Genomic DNA, 11,002 nt, shown 5'->3' on the forward strand with positions numbered 1-11,002 from the left:
TTGGAATACTGAAGAAAGCATTCTTCAGATCTATAACCGAAAACCAGGCAGCCGAAGCAGGGATCATAGTCAGCAAAGCAGTAATGTCCGGAACAACAGGAAACTGTGGCACAACAATCTTATTAACCTCTCGAAGGTCGATCACAAACCTGTAGACAGGTGGCTGAGAAGAGTCAGTGCGCTTCAAGACAGGCAAAACGGGACTGTTACACACATTACCTCTTGTTTCTTCAATTGCACCTTTCTCAACTAAATCATAAATGATTGCTAAAAGCGCTCTTTCACCATCGCTAGAAATCCTGTATTGGGGGATGCGTGGCAATTTAACATTCGCTTTAAGCGTTACAACGTAAGGTGGAATCTCCAAAAGACCCACATCATTAGGACCAGTAGCCCAAAGAGTATCAGGGAGGGAACGCAATTCCGGTGGAAGCCGATCTTTAGACAAATACATCGGAGAGATCACTTTCTTACCCAATGTAAGCTGTACTCCCGAGGGAGAACAATGCAATGTCGCATTCAACCTTTTCAACAAATCCAAACCTAACAAATTCTCACCACAACCTGTCGTTAAAATGAGAGGTGCTTCCAATTCACAAGGCCCTATAGAAAGAGACAAGGGACTAGACACTGGATTACAAACTGGGGCACTAGAGAATCCTACCGAAACATTCGTTAAGCCAGACAAAGGTGCGCCAGGGAGTTTAGAGTGCATGATAGAACTCTTTGCTGCACCGGTATCCAAAAGAAAAGGCGCTACCACACCTGATGTAACTACTGCAACATAAGGCCCACTCTGATCTACTGGAACCGACACTACTCCCTCTCTTTGCCCATGGCTGTCGTAGCAATCATTATAGTCAGCATTCTCACTCTCAACATAATAGTCATCAGCATAGTACTGAGTCGACTGACCAGACGCAATTTTCTGTTGATCAAAACAATTCATAGAATTTTGTGGGGGAAAGGAACGTTCGATCTGAGGAAACGCACCACGTCCTCTACCCCTAAACACTTGCTGAAAACCACCACGATCTCTTGGGGCCGGCATATCACTCGCACGCTGTCATAAAACAGGGCACTCATTTTTATAATGACCTTCCTCCCTGCAATACGCACACTGATTCAAGCCCAAAGGTGGTCTTGGAGGAAAATACCCAGCCGTCTGTTGTGGTCTCTGAAACGATGGAGGTTGCTGAAACTGTGGGCATTGCTGTGACTCTTGCTGATTCGAGGGAGGCGGATACGCCTGCTGCAAAAGAACCTTTGTCTTTAAGTCTTTCGTCTTTTTCTCTACTCTTTCTTTCTCGTCCTTATCCCTATTCTCGTAGTACTGTGCGGTCGCCAATATTTGGGCCGACGAGGAAACAGCCCAAGAACTCTCAGAATCTTTCAACTTATTACACAGTTCAGGAAGTAAGTTGAAGACAAACTTATCTACGAACAATCTTTGCCCACCTTCCGTACTCATATCCTGACCACTATGGTCTATAAATGTCTCTTCAAATCTAGTGAAGAAATCAGATACACTCTCGTCCTTCTTCTGCTTACATGCTGCTAACTTGTCCCAATTTACTCGTAACGCTGGCATCATTGTTTTCATGAGATCTATAATTCTGCCAGGTAGATCTGCCACTAGAGGCTCAGGCTTAGAACCACCAACTTGTTTAGCGTCCGCAGCAGCAATATTGACCCTTGAGTCACCTAACTCAATTGCATGATCCTCATGACGAATCTTTGCCCATAGAGGTTGAGGTACTACATTACCCAACAGCATATCTATATCTGCCAAATTCATGATGCATGCGTCAACTGTCTGGGACAATTCTTTGTAATAGCCAGCTGGATTCTTACGGGGATCAGGTAGAGACTGTTTAAGGGCCAAAACTTCTACTCTCTTCCATGGCTCATGTACCCATACTCTCTGAAAATGAGGCAGAACAGGCGGATTAGCGTTTGCGTCCCCTTCTCTCCAAACTGGGGGAACCTCTCTCATTGGATATTGTCGTACTTTTCTCCTAACTGCGAAATCAGGCTCAAACAGTCGCTGAGAAGGGAAATCGCTCCTAAACGCAAGAACCATCGCAACCGCATCCTCAATCCCGGGACCCACTATCGTCCCTTTTCCAAACTCAGACTGGACATTTAGCAACTCTACCGGGACTGAACCCAAATCATTATCTGCCCATTCCTCACGGAGGAAAGTACACATTACGTCAAACACATATCTCTGCTTGGGTGCTTTCCACTGCAGGAAGACATCCATAACTGACTCTAAATTATACCTCGAAACATTCGAAATCCACCTGCAAACCAGGAGATCCAACACTGTCCGTTCTTCGGGACTAGGTAACTAACTACGCAGTTGTTTACGCGCAGAAACGGGGGTCATACTCGACGACCCAAAGAAAGGAGACAAAAGACCAGTAACAGTTTCGGTCTTTCTTTGTCGAGCAGAAGGAGAAGCTGTCTTAAGGACGGGAGACAAAGTATTTTGAGGTGATAGAAACATAGCAGTAGTAGGAAGAGAAATCGAAGGGACAGGAGAGCAAGATGAAGAAGTTTGAGGCAGAACTGATAGCAAAGTCGGCAGCCCCAGAGGAGGCTGCACCGTAGGAGGAGAAACTAACTGAGGAGGGGCTGGCGGTTGAGCAGGACCAGGAAGCGGAACAACTGGAGGTGGAGGAGGTGCCGTAGCGTTCTGTGCATAAGGGGGTGGTAACCTCAATAGATGCGACATTAAAGGGTCCTTTTCAGGGTCCTTTGTTGCCTTCTCAAGAATAGGTGGCAATGCTGGGTAACATCTATCAATAGCCTTATTATGTTGCCTATCTGACACCTCAATTGCTTTATCTTCTTCGTCTTCTTTAAACTGCCTGGCAGCTTGCATTATCGACAACCCATTTTCTCTCTTTTCTTTTTTAGCTTGTTTGATTTCTCGTTGTCTGGCTTCTTTACGCCAAAGGCGAAAGGAGTCAAACATTGCCGGCCGGGCTTTCTTTCTAAACAATTTCGTTTCTAAGTTATCCAAAATCTCAGTATCAAAACTACCATATTGGGGCAATCGTAAAACCCCATCTTTTCTGGTATAGCGGACCCATACTTCATTGAACGTAATGGGGCCCACGCCGTGTTTAGAATAAAGTTCATAAGTTGGCGTTCCAACTGGAGGTATCGGACATGAATCCTCCAATCCTTGTTACAACCACAACAGAATATTCTCCTAATTTTGCTAAGACTAGGCATCTTCGCTCTTTAATCTAGCTTCAAACTTCAAGGGATTATCTGCAACGATAGTCTCGCAAATATACGAGTCCCTCGGCTTTGGAAATTGCAATACCCAAATCAAAGACCCAAAGAAGAACTAAGCATTCAAAGAACCAAAAAGCAAAGAACAACAAAGAAGTGGGAGTGACCCACATATACTTAACTAAGGTATCAGTCACGTCACCAGAAGACCCGTCTATCGTCTCGCCTTACAAAGCTGCACAAAGGCGGGGTCCAAGACAGGGTGGCAGTCAGGGCAGCAGTCCTTCGTAGCCGTCTAGAAAGCGGGAAACCTCGCAGAAAAGACCTTCATTCCACTTTTGACATACCGGGGTCGATGGAGTGGGGGCCCTCTTCCGGAATTTCCTCACGAAGCTCCTCACGATCTTCAGGCTTGGACCGGTACCGCTTGATGTCGCCCCACTTTGGGCGCCAACTGAAACAAGCATTTACAATGCAATGGTCTCGGCATCATTAAAGGTAGAGCTATTGGCATTGCTCATGACATTTCTTTTTTTTTCTTTAAATCATAAATAAATGGCATTGTCATTTACATTGCCAATACACACCGCTCTGCACTCAACAGCACACAGCACTCTGCACTCAACAGCACACACCGCTCTGCACTCAACAGCACACACCGCTCTGCAGTCAGCAGCACACAGCGCTCTGCACTCAACAGCACACAGCGCTCTGCACTCAACAGCACACAGTGCTCTGCACTCAACAGCACACAGCGCTCTGCACTCAACAGCACACAGCGCTCTGCACTCAACAGCACACACCGCTCTGCACTCAACAGCATACAGCGCTCTGCACTCAACAGCACAGCACACAGTGCTCTGCACTCAACAGCACACAGCGCTCTGCACTCAACAGCACACAGCGCTCTGCACTCAACAGCACATGGCGCTCTGCACCTGCACTCACTACTCTGCACACTCACTCTGCATTCTGCACTCACTACTCTGCACACTCACTCTGCATTCTTCACTCACTACTCTGCACACTCACTCTGCATTCTGCACTCACTACTCTGCACACTCACACTGCACTCTGCACACTAACTCTGCACTCTGCACTCACTACTCTGCACTCACAACTCACTACTCTGCACTCACTACTCACTACTCTGTACCCACTACTCTGCACTCACTACTCACTACTCTGCACACTCACTCTGCATTCTGCACTCACTACTCTGCACACTCACTCTGCATTCTGCACTCACTACTCTGCACACTCACACTGCACTCTGCACACTCACTCTGCACTCTGCACTCACTACTCTGCACTCACAACTCACTACTCTGCACTCACTACTCACTACTCTGCACTCACTACTCACTACTCTGCACTCACTACTCTGCACTCACTACTCACTACTCTGCACTCACTACTCTGCACTCACTACTCTGCACTCACTAATTTGAATTTGAATTTGAATTTGAATTTAAAATTATTTATTAAGCGCACGGACACCGACGGTTTCATGGCGCTATAACTTAACAAATAACATGTTGGGAAAAGGGAAACTAAAAAAAGGGAACTGAGACTAAAAAGACTAATTAAAAGCTTTGGTAAACAGATAAGTTTTTAGCTGTTTCCTAAATTGCAGATAAAGAGTGGAGGCTCTGAGTTCTGGGGGTAGGGAGTTCCAAAGGAGTGGGGCGAGAGTCGCAAATTTCGATCCTCCCCATTTCTTCCTCCGAAACCGGGGAACTGTAAGAAGGGATTTGGTGGAAAAACGTAATTCCCTAGTAGGAATATAGGGTGTAATCACAGATGAGATAAAAGCTGGTGCCGTGTCCAGTCGAGCTTGAAAAGTAAGAGAGGCAAGCTTAAACTGTACACGTTCACGGACAGGAAGCCAATGCAGGGTTTTGAGGAGGGGGGTGACATGGTGGAACTTTGGCAACTTGAACACTAGGCGCGCCGCCTGGTTCTGGATCTGCTGTAATCGCCTTAAACTATATGCAGGTATGCTGGCATATAGGGCGTTACCATAATCCAGGCGGGATATAACCATTGCCAAAGTAATCAATTTGAGGGCATCAAAGGAAAAGAAACAGGACACCTTGCGTATAGTGCGCAGTGAAAGAAAGGAAGAAGACACCACAGAACTAACCTGGGAGTGAAGGGTGAGCTGGGAGTTAAGTTTAATGCCTAGTGTTTTTACTGAGGTAGAGGGAACAGGAGGGGACCCTAAGGAAGGGGGCCAAAACAAAGAAGACCAGGGACTGGATGAGCCACCCGTCAACACCAGCTCAGTCTTGTCTGGGTTGAGTTTCAGATGGTTGTGGCTCATCCAGTCTCGGATATGGATCATAATGGATTGAAAGTTAGAAACAGAGGAAGAGGAAGAAGACAAATTAAAGACAAGTTGGAGGTCATCCGCGTAGTTAAACACGGAGACCTCCATCTGCTGCAGTGAAAAAATAAGGGGGGCAATGTAGAGGTTAAACAAAAGGGGGGAAAGGGAAGAACCTTGGGGGACCCCGCACTGAACTTTCCGGAAGTCCGCAGTAAAATCACCCAGGCGAACCGCCTGGGTGCGGTCTCTCAGGAAGGAGGACAACCATACCAGGGCGGTGCCCCCGATCCCCGCCGCTCCGACACGGGAAAGTAAGATGGTATGATCAACCGTGTCGAAGGCGGCTGAGAGATCGAGGAGGACCAAAGCCTGAGTCTGGTTGGTATCCATTCCCTCCCTGAGGTTATCCAGGACCGATAATACTATGGACTCCGTAGAGTGTGCGGGGCGGAAGCCAGCCTGACGGGGGGCTAAGATCCCATGCGTCTCCACAAAAGAACTCAGAGTGCGGGTGACATGGCGCTCGAGTACCTTTGCCAGAAATGGCAAGAGGGAGATAGGGCGGTAGTTGGTAAGGGCCGTGGGATCTGCACCCGGTTTCTTCAGGATAGGGACAATGATAGCTGATTTCAAAGGAGCGGGAACAACGCCCTGAGAAAGAGAGCTGTTGAGAAGCTGAAGAGGGGGGTCAGAGCAGGTGGAAAATATATGACGGAGAATATGAGAAGGGCAAGGATCAAGAGGGGAGCCAGATTTAACTAGCGGGATTATAGAGGCCAGGGATTCCTTGGTTAGAGGCGGAAGGGCAACGATTTGTCCCTTGGAGGAAGGGTACTGGGGGTCTACAAAGGCTGAGGAGGGAGGGGGGATATTAGCTTTAACTAAGCTTTCACTACTCTGCACTCACTACTCTGCACTCACTACTCACTACTCTGCACTCACTACTCTGCATTCACTACTCTGCACTCACTACTCTGCACTCACTACTCTGCACTCACTACTCTGCACTCACTACTCACTACTCTGCACTCACTACTCTGCACTCACTACTCACTACTCTGCACTCACTACTCACTACTCTGCACTCACTACTCTGCACTCTCTACTCACTACTCTGCACTCACTACTCTGCACTCACTACTCTGCACTCACTACTCTGCACTCACTACTCTGCACTCACTACTCTGCACTCACTACTCTGCACTCACACTACTGCACTCACTACTCACTACTCTGCACTCACTACTCACTACTCTGCACTCTGCACTCACTACTCTGCACTCACTACTCTGCACTCACTACTCTGCACTCACTACTCTGCACTCACTACTCACTACTCACTACTCTGCACTCACTACTCTGCACTAACTACTCTGCACTCACTACTCTGCACTCACTACTCACTACTCACTACTCTGCACTCACTACTCACTATTCACTACTCTGCACTCACTACTCTGCACTCACTACTCACCACTCACTACTCACTACTCTGTACTCACTACTCACTACTCTGCGCACTCACTACTCTGCGCACTCACTACTCTGCGCACTCACTACTCTGCACTCACTACTCACTACTCTGCACTCACTACTCACTACTCTGCACTCACTACTCTGCACTCAGTACTCACTACTCTGCACTCACTACTCTGCACTCACTACTCACCACTCACTACTCACTACTCTGCACTCACTACTCACTACTCTGCACTCACTACTCACTACTCTGCACTCACTACTCACCACTCACTACTCACTACTCTGCACTCACTACTCACTACTCTGCACTCACTACTCTGCTCACTACACTGCTCACTACTCTGCTCACTACTCTGCACTCACTACTCACTACTCTGCACTCACTACTCACTACTCTGCACTCACTACTCTGCACTCACTACTCACTACTCTGCACTCACTACTCTGCACTCACTACTCACTACTCTGCACTCACTACTCTGCACTCACTACTCACTACTCTGCACTCACTACTCACTACTCTGCACTCACTACTCACTACTCACTATTCTGCACTCACTACTCTGCACTCACTACTCACCACTCACTACTCACTACTCTGCACTCACTACTCACTACTCTGCACTCACTACTCACTACTCTGCACTCACTACTCACCACTCACTACTCACTACTCTGCACTCACTACTCACTACTCTGCACTCACTACTCTGCTCACTATACTGCTCACTACTCTGCTCACTACTCTGCACTCACTACTCACTACTCTGCACTCACTACTCTGCACTCACTACTCACTACTCTGCACTCACTACTCACTACTCTGCACTCACTACTCTGCACTCTCTACTCACTACTCTGCACTCACTACTCTGCACTCACTACTCTGCACTCACTACTCTGCACTCACTACTCTGCACTCACTACTCTGCACTCACTACTCTGCACTCACTACTCACTACTCTGCACTCACTACTCACCACTCACTACTCACTACTCTGCACTCACTACTCACTACTCTGCACTCACTACTCTGCTCACTATACTGCTCACTACTCTGCTCACTACTCTGCACTCACTACTCACTACTCTGCACTCACTACTCTGCACTCACTACTCACTACTCTGCACTCACTACTCACTACTCTGCACTCACTACTCTGCACTCACTACTCACTACTCTGCACTCACTACTCACTACTCTGCACTCACTACTCTGCACTCTCTACTCACTACTCTGCACTCACTACTCTGCACTCACTACTCTGCACTCACTACTCTGCACTCACTACTCTGCACTCACTACTCTGCACTCACTACTCTGCACTCACTACTCTGCACTCACACTACTGCACTCACTACTCACTACTCTGCACTCACTACTCACTACTCTGCACTCTGCACTCACTACTCTGCACTCACTACTCTGCACTCACTACTCTGCACTCACTACTCACTACTCACTACTCTGCACTCACTACTCTGCACTAACTACTCTGCACTCACTACTCTGCACTCACTACTCACTACTCACTACTCTGCACTCATTACTCACTATTCACTACTCTGCACTCACTACTCTGCACTCACTACTCACCACTCACTACTCACTACTCTGTACTCACTACTCACTACTCTGCGCACTCACTACTCTGCGCACTCACTACTCTGCGCACTCACTACTCTGCACTCACTACTCACTACTCTGCACTCACTACTCACTACTCTGCACTCACTACTCTGCACTCAGTACTCACTACTCTGCACTCACTACTCTGCACTCACTACTCACCACTCACTACTCACTACTCTGCACTCACTACTCACTACTCTGCACTCACTACTCACCACTCACTACTCACTACTCTGCACTCACTACTCACTACTCTGCACTCACTACTCTGCTCACTACACTGCTCACTACTCTGCTCACTACTCTGCACTCACTACTCACTACTCTGCACTCACTACTCACTACTCTGCACTCACTACTCTGCACTCACTACTCACTACTCTGCACTCACTACTCTGCACTCACTACTCACTACTCTGCACTCACTACTCTGCACTCACTACTCACTACTCTGCACTCACTACTCACTAGTCTGCACTCACTACTCACTACTCACTATTCTGCACTCACTACTCTGCACTCACTACTCACCACTCACTACTCACTACTCTGCACTCACTACTCACTACTCTGCGCTCACTACTCACTACTCTGCACTCACTACTCACCACTCACTACTCACTACTCTGCACTCACTACTCACTACTCTGCACTCACTACTCTGCTCACTATACTGCTCACTACTCTGCTCACTACTCTGCACTCACTACTCACTACTCTGCACTCACTACTCACTACTCTGCACTCACTACTCACTACTCTGCACTCACTACTCTGCACTCACTACTCTGCACTCACTACTCTGCACTCACTACTCTGCGCACTCACTACTCTGCGCACTCACTACTCTGCGCACTCACTACTCTGCGCACTCACTACTCTGCGCACTCACTACTCTGCACTCACTACTCACTACTCTGCACTCACTACTCTGCACTCACTACTCTGCACTCACTACTCACTACTCTGCACTCACTACTCACTACTCTGCACTCACTACTCTGCACTCACTACTCACTACTCTGCACTCACTTCTCTGCACTCACTACTCACTACTCTGCACTCACTACTCTGCACTCACTACTCTGCACTCACTACTCTGCACTCACACTACTGCACTCACACTACTGCACTCACACTACTGCACTCACTACTCACTACTCTGCACTCACTATTCTGCACTCACTACTCACTGCTCTGCACTCACTACTCTGCACTCACTACTCTGCACTCACTACTCTGCACTCACTACTCTGCACTCACTACTCTGCACTCACTACTCACTAATCTGCACTCACTACTCTGCACTCACTACTCTGCACTCACTAATCTGCACTCACTACTCTGCACTCACTACTCTGCACTCACTACTCACTACTCTGCACTCACTACTCACTACGTTGCACTCACTACTCACTACTGTGCACCCACTACTCACTACTCTGCACTCACTACTCTGCACTCACTACTCTGCACTCACTACTCACTACTCTGCACTCACTACTCACTACTCTGCACTCACTACTCTGCACTCACTACTTACTACTCTGCACTCACTACTCACTACTCTGCACTCACTACTCTGCACTCACTACTCACTACTCTGCACTCACTACTCTGCACTCACTACTCACTACTCTGCACTCACTACTCTGCACTCACTACTCACTACTCTGCACTCACTACTCTGCACTCACTACTTACTACTCTGCACTCACTACTTACTACTCTGCACTCACTACTCACTACTCTGCACTAACTACTCTGCACTCACTACTTACTACTCTGCACTCACTACTCACTACTCTGCACTCACTACTCACTACTATGCACTAACTACTCTGCACTCACTACTCACTACTTTGCACTCACTACTCACTACTCTGCACTCACTACTCTGCACTCTGCACTCACTGCTCTGCACTCTGCCCTCACCACTCTGCCCTCACCACTCTGCACTCACTACTCTGCACTCACTACTCTGCACTCACTACTCTGCACTCACTACTCTGCACTCACTACTCTGCACTCACACTACTGCACTCAAACTACTGCACTCACACTACTGCACTCACTACTCACTACTCTGCACTCACTACTCTGCACTCACTACTCTGCACTCACTACTCTGCACTCACTACTCTGCACTCACACTACTGCACTCACACTACTGCACTCACTACTCTGCACTCACTACTCTGCACTCACTACTCTGCACTCACTACTCTGCACTCACTACTCTGCACTCACTACTCTGCAATCACTATTCTGCACTCACTACTCTGCAATCACTACTCTGCACTCAC

The sequence above is a fragment of the Lissotriton helveticus genome, chromosome 6 (genome assembly GCF_964261635.1).
Source record: "Lissotriton helveticus chromosome 6, aLisHel1.1, whole genome shotgun sequence".
Lineage (NCBI taxonomy): Eukaryota > Metazoa > Chordata > Amphibia > Caudata > Salamandridae > Lissotriton > Lissotriton helveticus.